Source organism: Octodon degus, unplaced genomic scaffold (assembly GCF_000260255.1).
Source record: "Octodon degus isolate 3935 unplaced genomic scaffold, OctDeg1.0 scaffold00178, whole genome shotgun sequence".
Lineage (NCBI taxonomy): Eukaryota > Metazoa > Chordata > Mammalia > Rodentia > Octodontidae > Octodon > Octodon degus.
Window position 1 is genome coordinate 3864894 of NW_004524754.1, and position 9194 is coordinate 3874087.

A 9194-nucleotide genomic window follows, 5' to 3' on the forward strand; every position below is an offset into this window, starting at 1 on the left:
TCTCTCTCTCTCTCTCTCTCTCTCTCTCTCCTTCCCTCCCTCACCCCCTCTAATCCACACTTGCAGGGACCAGAAGCCCATGAGTCCATGAGGTGTGGTGTCCAAAGATCTGCAGGTACCCCCTCCCAGCACGGTGCAGGTAGGCTGTTCTGTGCTTGGGAGCTTGCTGCTCAAATACTGACAATGGTGTATTTGTTTTTCTTCATTGACTGAACCTAGGTCTCTGTACAAATTTGGCAAGAATTTTAAAGAAACTCCTATCCTAAGGGCAGTGGTGATGGCCTCATCAAGGGCTATGGGGTGTGTGTGTGTGTGTGTGTGTGTGTGTGTGTGTAGGACACAGTGAAAGTAGGGTGGTCATGGAACAGTTCAATTCCTCTGCTTCTGAACAAACACAGAGATGGAACTGAGGTTATGGGTGAGCAGACTCCACTTGGGGCTCACTGAATCATCAGACATCTTTGTCCCCATACCTTGTCCCAGCCTTGGGTTGCATTTTTCCCATTTATAGCTTGCCTTCAGGAATTTGCAAGTGAGTGAGACAACCCTGCCTGCTCCCTGGCATGGAGGGTAAATACTACCACTACTTAGAGGCCTGGTACAGAAAGAGGGAGCGAGACTGCCATGAATCCTGGAGACTACAGGGAGCGTCCTCAGGTGAGGCCTCCGAGGAAGACTCTTCTGCCTCCTTCTGCAGCCTCACTGTACAAGAGTGGAGAACAGGGTCTTCAGGGCGACTCTGAGAAATTCCTTGTCCCCTCCCTTAGCTACTAGGGAGCTTTAAGGTACTAGGCTGATCAGAGCAACTCTGGCCCCTGGCCTGTCAGGATGCCCAGAATAACCTTCTGGTTCCGCTTTGCTATGGTGAACTCAAGCCAGTCACCTGACCAAGCTGTCCACTTACCTGTATACTGGGTAGCAACATCTACCTCCCCTGGGATAGCCCAAGTGTTAAAGGAAATAATGGATGTAAAGTACCCAGAACCTCCTAGGTGCTGATAAGCAGGGCCTGTGTTTTGATCAGCACCAAGTTACTTTAGTTTTAGACCAGGAACCAGCTAAGATTTAGCAAACATCTGCTTGAACTGAGCCCATTCACAGACACCACCTCTCTAGAGTATCTCTCTGCCTGGTCCATTTGCAAGGTTATCAGTTCAGATCTTTCCTCACCACTTGGCCTCGTGCCCTTTGTTCCTGGCTCTCCTGTCAGTGCCCCTATCCTGGTACGACCTGTTGCTTGACTTCGACGCTGATCCATTCCATACTGTGTCTGGGGCGCAGGTCAGCCCCAATGCTGGCCCTGGCCATTTGCCTGTGAGTGGCAGATGCTCTCACTCACAACCACTCATTGCCCCTGCTCCCCCAGGGTGGCTTCTTATGCTCTTTTCAGGGCTTGCTGCTGCCTTTGGTCCAATGTTGCCAATTCAAGAGCTCCAGTACCAAACCAATGCCCGGGCTCAGCTCACATTGTGTAGGTTTCCCTGCAGTCTCGTTATGGTCTTCAGTTCCCTGAGGCACCCCAATTCTTCTTCTTTGTCCTCTACTCTTCCCTGTTCTTAAGTGTGCACCCAGTCTTGGGCTCCCTCCTCTCCTCCTGGGTCTACTCCAGGGTATGCTTATGTGCTTCATCAAAAATGCTGGAACCAGGGGCTGTAGAGATAGCTCAACAGCATAAGTGCCTGCCTGGCAAGTACAGGGTCCTGAGTTTGATCCCCTGCATGCAGTGCCAGCCCTGTCCCCAGTGCACACTGACATGGCTATTGAGACCAGGTGTGGTGACATGTGCCTATAATCCCAGTGCTTGAGAGACTAAAAACAGGAGGATCACTCCGAATCCAGTCTGTGTAGTGACACCCTGTAGACCCTGTACTAAATACATAAAAAATGAATAAAGTCCATTTTGTCTTACACTACCATAGCCACTTTTTGTTTCTGTTTGCATAGTGGCCTTTACACTTTTATTTCCAACCTATTTGTGTCTTGACTCTAAACTGAGTCTTTTCTTGACAGCATATATTAGATCACTTTTTGAAACCAGTTCTTCCAATTTGTCTTTTATTTTTTTATTTTAATAAGAAAGAAATAGCAACGAGGCAGTATCAAAATAGGTTAGTAGGACAGTTACAATAATTAATATAGTGCATAATATTGTCTTTGTAGTAATTGTTCATAGTACAAGATGCAGACATGATATCTTGTCTAAAAACTAATAGGTCAACAAGGAAAAAATTCCTGCTATTCTGTAATCACTGCAATACAAAGCCTGGCATGATCCATCAATAAATAAATAAATAAATAAAAACTATTAGGTCAAAAATTCTCATTGAACTAAGAAAAAGTAGCTGCATATCTATGCTATTTTGTGTATACAGATATATATATATCTATATATATTTTTTTTTCACAACAAAATGGTCCTTCCTTTATATCCCCCTTTTTTGTTTTGTTTTGTCAGAGATGGTAGACTTAACCCACAGTAAACTGAGCTGAAACAATTTCCTTTAACTTGTGGGTTATTGGCTATTGTGTCTCCGTGTTAAGCAAAAGTGGCTGACAGCCTGTGAGAAACACTGGAGGAAGCTCGTCCTTCAGGCTGAGATGAAAGCCACACGGCGAGGATCTAAGTCGACATACAGATATGAAGAGCACTGGCAAGCGCAATTGTATAGTTAAGCATAAACTACAGTGTATTTTTTGTTAAAAGTCCTTGTTCTCTATTGTTAAAAAATAACCACATAAACTAATAATTACAATTCTATGGTGATAGGCTTGAAATGTGTGAAGATGTAATTTGTGACAAAAACAACATAAGGAAGGGATAATGAAGTCACGGGGGAGCCACATTTTTGTGTATTATTAAAAATAAGTTGCTATTAATTCAAACAGATTGCTAGTAAATTGAGATATTAATGGCAGTCCTCAGAGCAATCACTAAGAAAACAGGTAAAAATATACTGTAAGTAACATAAAAGAACTAAAATGGTTCACTAGAAGATATCTATTTAATAGAAAAGAAAGCAGTAATGGAAGAAGAGAATAAAAACGATGTATTATGTAGAGAAAATAACCAGCAGACATAAATCCTGCCTTATCAACTGCATTAGATGCAAACAAACAAAACTTTCCAATTAGATGCCAACAAATTAAACTTTCTCTCAAAGAGAAATTGGGCATTCCTTTGGAGCCCTTCAGCCCACCAGCAGGTGGCTCCAGGGTGGGGCAGCACGGTGCTGGGGCATCGCAGAGGGCGGGCAGAAGGCAGCAACGCAGCGTGACAGCACACCTCCCTTTCGCTGTTGTCCCATCCAGGCTAAGCCTTTGGAGTGGTGCCCTAACACCCACCCAGGGTGGACCTTCTCATCCTGGAAGGCGCAAGGTCCTGGGTTCAATCCCAACAAAACCAAACAAAAAACCCAGAACACTGGAACTTTTGTACCTTCCCCAATGTTATGGTTTATGTCTAGTTGTCCCCCCAAAGCCTCATGCAGTCATGGGGTGAGGACTTCTAAAGTGTGTTAACTCATGATCCACTGGGATTATGTGTGATCCAAGCTTGGGAATATAAATCTTAGTACTGCTGGGATTACCCATAGGTTGGTAAGTACTGGGAAGTACCCATAGGTGTGAGTACTTCCCCTACCCTGGGGCAGGTAATTTGCATTACAATGTAAGGTGGGAAGAGAAGCTAGCTGCTTGAGCTGCTGCTACCCCTCCCTTGCGCTCTTGTTCTTTGCCACCACCATGAAAGGTTGCTTTGTGCTCTGTGCTGCTCTGCATTGGACCCAGCTGAGAATGGACTGAAACCTCCAGTAACTGTGAGCTAAATAAACCTTTCCTTCCTTCATTTTGAGTGTCGGGTATTTGTCCCAGCAATGAGAGAAGAGTAACTAAGACACCCAAATAGTCACAGTTCTGGAGGATCTTAAACCAATTTCAGCAGAGCTGTCATTCAAATGGCTTCAGGGCTGTATTCGCATGCTAACAACTCTAAAGGGAGGCAAAGCTAACAACTGTGATAAACCAGTGTGGACTAATTCAGCACCAGCACCCTCGATCCCGGCACCACCCTCCCAGGATCCAGGCACTGCCAGCAGTCTCACCCTTGAGCGTGAGGCCTGAGGCTTTCAGGGACATCTAGATAAAAGCCCTTATAGGAGCAGTCCTGCCCTCTCCATTGCTGTGTATCTGGGAATATCTTAATTTATCTTGCATTTGTTAAGGTTATTTTTGTTAGCTGTAGAGTTTGTGGCTGACATCTGTGTCCAACATTTTGACTGTGCAGCCCAGTGTTTCTGGACTCCCTGGTATCTTCTGTGAAACTAGCCAGCAGTCTTTCTGGGGGCTCCTTTCATGTGATGGATTGCTTCTTGCTTTGTGTTTGGCTTTCAGTAGTTTGCTTTTGATGTTTCCAGCTGTGGATCTCTTTGAGTTTATCCCAGTCAGAGTGCGTTGAGATTCTTGGGTGGGTAAATTAATAATCTCCCCAAATTTGGAAAGATTTGTGTCATTATTTTTATTCACTTTCTGTGTGTGTTCCTCATCTGAGGTCAATCAACCTACTTTCAAGTTCACTGATTTTTTCTGCCTGATCAAATAGGAATTGTATGTAAATTTTAGTAAATTTTTCATTTCCATTATTTCAACTCCAGAATTGCTGTTGGGCTCCTCATTATAATTTTCTAGCCTTTATTAGTGGTCTCTTTTTTTTGTAAGACTCTGTTTTCATCCTTCCTTTTAGTTCCTTAGACGTGGCTTCAAGTCTAGATTTAGGATCTTGAGTCTGCCAGGTGGGGACTGAGTGGTTGGTGCCTGCCAGCACCTTCCTCCTTCCTCACTCTTCACACAACGTTTTGTAAGCGGTCGGTTTCCTTCCTTAGCTTCACTCTCATCTTCTCTCCAGAGTCCGCCTCTCTTCTGAAATGAAGAGGGGCAAGGCCTTCGGGACTGAGAAGCTTCCAGGTAGTCTGGTGGAGCTGAGGTACCCAAGGAGGTGCTCAGTCCCATGGGGAAGGGAGCAGAGCCCAGAAACCCTTCCACAGGTCTTCCGAGAATCTGAATATCCTGAACGTACAAATCAGATCTAAGGCTTGGAAAGAGGCAGTTTATTCCCATAATGAAATTATAGTACACATACATGAAAAGCCCAAGCCCCGATGTTCTGGGCTGGTGGCTGAGACTCACCCAAGGTTGGTCCAACTGCTCCTCCTTCTGGGAAGTGGAAAGAGTCTATCCAGGCCCAGTCAGAATCTACAGGATTTGACCGTACTCGTCATTCCTTCCCTCTTTATGGAGAAGAGTGGCTGTTAGGCTAGAAGTGCTGTGTAAACCTCCCTCACCCCTTTGTGACCTTGTTGGGGGTTTCTATTAATAGACATATTAATTACCAGTAACAACAATAACAGAGAACATCATAACTCCACTGTCACACAACTCAGTGGAGCCAATTTAATTTAAGTGCCCCACTTAGAAGAATGTTGCTGGGAGTTGTGGGGGTGGGGAGGCCATACAAGGCAGTGGTTGGAGCTGAAGAGGTTGGGCAGGATTGTGTCATTTAACATCCGAGGGTAGGGCTGAGTCAGGTCCCGGAGCTGACCCTTTGCCCAGGCTGGGACCTCATGGACACTTTGGCTCAGACTCACACACCCTTGCCAAGCACCGGGGGATTCTGCTCCCCACAAATGAGGATTCCTAGGGCCAGCGAGGCCTGTGCTACACAAGGAGTTATAACTGAATCCACGTGACCTATACAAATACCACCTACAAAAGATTGTACCTTTAAGCACAAATGGCAGAAGAATGCAGAGAGAATGGGATCATTATTTCTTCAACTTGGAAAGAAATATTGAAATGTGGATGTGAACTCAGAATAAATGTGGAGACGTGAGTGTGGAGGTGGGTTCACTGAGCAGGTGCAGTGCTAGGTCAAGGGCAGAGTGCCTGAGTATAGGCCTGGTGCCCCCAGGCTATCCTGTAATGGTGCAGTGCCTACATGCTGCTGATAGAGCTCTGAGAAGTGAAAGGCCCTGGATCAAGGTCCTATAGGTGGGTGCAGCCATCTCTGTGGCTCAGCTTTGGGCCCGGTGCCTGCAAGCATGGTTGCCTTATGGGAGCATTTGAAGGCCGAGTGTCATTTCTGGAGAACAAGGCCCACTCCTGGAAGAACCACTCCACTGGAGCCCTGGTCCCAGAGGCAGGACTGCTGCGTCCCTGCGTCCTGGGCAGACCCTTGGGGTTTGCTTCACTGGTTCAAATGAGGTGCTTTTCTGGCTTTTAAAACAGCACCCTGGGAGCCTTCTGGCTGCTGTGATTCCTGCGCCTTTCAGACAACGTGATGCCCATCAAAGCCTTCCGTCTCAGCCCTGCTGGAAGCCTTCCCAGCTGCTGTCAGTGGCAATCATTACCCTCAGGCTGTTCAACAGCTCAATTTTGCTTGGGCTCCCTGCCTCTGAGCACAGAAGATGCTTCCTTGTCCAATTCTCTTTGTTCTTGGTGTGAAGCCAGCCCTCTATCCCAATTGTGGCTCTCCCTAAAGTTTCTGTAGCCCCCAAAGACCTGTTCAAAATAACTGCATGAAATTTGTGTGGCTTTGAGCCAAACCTAGACAGGCTGGGTGCCGGAGCCCACTTCTTCATCTGAACAAGAGTGACCCCAGCCTTGGCCCCACAGCAAAGCCCCCAGGGACAGTGCTGATTCAACTAAAAGGCATGAAGCAAATGATAGCTATTAGCGCATCATGTCTCTGCATGTGGGAGACCAAACCGAACAAGTAGGATAGAGAGAGAATCTACATTTCTCAGTAATTTGAAGAAGCTAGGGCCAAGATAGAAGCTCCTCCCATTTCCCTTTGGAAGGAAAACAAGTAAAACTTGCATTCTGTGAATCCAGAGCTTTTCATGTTGTGTCTCTGCCATGACTTGAGGTTGCGTGGGTTTCCAGCATCACACAGATTACAAGGACTCTCCAGCAGGGCTGTGGTCTCCATTTTTGTGTCTATTGTATGGCCTGGTACAGAATAGACACTGAGTGGTAGCCGCACCAAGTGGTTGCCTAGTAAGAACATCAGGCTGTGCATTCTTGACTGTCCCTCCTTTACCTATCCAGTTTATAAAGTGCTTTCGCATGAGGGTGAAGAGTGCATTCTGGAGGTGGTCATGACTGGCTGCATACTGTATCACAAATGTACTTGTAAGTTTTTAAATATTAAAATTATAATATGCATATTTTACTGCAATAAAAGAGAAAAGCACACTAGTATTCGTGTTTCATGAAGGAAGAAAGGATTGACCGACTGATTTTCGTCCACCCCTAGCACTTAGGAGCTTTGAGTTAGCCTTGTGTTACAACTAGTGAAGGGAGAGCTGGGAAGGAAGATGATTGACTTCATAGCCCTGGGAACTACAGGACACATGGGGGCAGCAAACCCCTAGAAACCCACTCTGCCAGATGTTCATGATACCCACAGTCTCCCAGTCCCAGGCCCAAATTCTGCCCTGTGGGTGCTCAGCACTCCTGGTGCTCCCTGCTTTGCCCATGCATGCCCTTCCCTTGATGAGCTGTCTCCATGCCACTCGTGGTCAAGCTCTCTGTAGAACAGAATCTTCATGCCCTGAATGCCAACAGGAGTACCACCGTGGCCCAGAGCAGATACCAGAGTGTGCTGAATGAGAACCAAATGATGAAGGTCTTTTGTTGCTCCTGGTATTCTGTTGCCTTGACTGTGACAAGATATACATCAATAAGCACCTTGAACCATGTTGGATTTACAGAGGTTTGCATTGTAGTAATTTATAGTAAAGAGAGGAGGGGGAACCTAGGTCTCTGTTCAAGAAGGAGGACTGACTTTAGCTTTAAGCTTGTGCTGAGAGGCTCATGGAGACAGGGTGAGAACCAGGGAACATAGAATGTTAGACCGGCAGCTTATCCAGGGGACTTGGGCTCAGCCAGGGCTAAACAATGGGTCAGGCTGCCTTGGGCCAGAGGTAGGGGTGAGCTCTCCCACACTCTGCTTTTAGGGAAGCCAGTGAGAAGGGGACTCTGTGAGCTAGGCCTCCTCTGCACTTTGCCTATCGGAGCCCTGAGTGAGGCAACAGGAGGTGAGCACTGCCTCCTCAGCCCTCCTCCTGCCCTCCGCCCCACCCCCTTCCTCATCATGGGCTGGAGGCACCTGGCTGTGAGCCTTGCCCAGAGAGCTTCGTGCCTCACAGCTTCCCTGTCACAGGCACAGGTGCCGAGTACCCGCCAGGGCCTCGCCAGCTTTTCTATTGTGGCAAGTGAAACTACCAGCTTCGCATTGTGGGTCTATTTAAATCAGCCTTTTCATGTCTAATGGATTTAAAAATATGCTAGGAGTCGGCATCTAAAACACAAGAAACACAAACACAAAGATGAGGCTATATTTTCTTTCCCCGTTGCCCTCCCCCACCCCCAAGTAGTTTTCATTCATGAGGCCCATCCCCCCACCCCACCCCGTTTCAGTGGCACTGGAAGCTGGCAACTTCCTCAACTCTTGGAGTCCAGGAAGCCCCACTCTACAATGAAGATGGAGGTCTCCTTCCAGCCCCTCCCTGCCTGCCCACAATGGTATTTCACATTCACTACCATATGCAAATGCGACCAAATGACCAGCTCTTACCATAAGCCCCCGCGCGCCAGGTCATAGGCAAGGAAGGGCAGGGATTTGCCTGGGGTCAAGACCAGTAACAGCCCTGTCCAGTGAGCTCCATCCCTGAGCTTCCAAATCACTCCTGTCCGTGCTTGGGAAGGGCATGTCCTGCCTGCCCACAGAGCTTCCTTCCTGAACTGTACTTGCTGGTCACTGGCACAGAAGCACCCGAGGCTGTCCCCTGTATCACTGGGAGCCTTCTAGGGGTAGTACCCACTTCCAAAGGCCTAACCCAATTTTCTCTTGCTATGAACGAAGACACATTCCCTCCAACCGAGCCTGCAGAGATCAGGCCTGCAGCGGTCTCATCAGTAGCCCAGAAGCTGTCAGTGGTAGGGAGATAGCTTCGCTGTGTCTCAGCCCTGGTTCTCAGCCTCAGATGCCTATTTGCATCACCTGTGAGGCTTTTCTTTATTTTTACTACTTTAATTTTATTTGTTACTTTTAATTGTTTTACTTATCTCATTTTTTTAAGCAAAGGTCAGTCTTGTCACCACCGCCCCCTCTAGCCGGAGTGTCTAATTTATTAAAA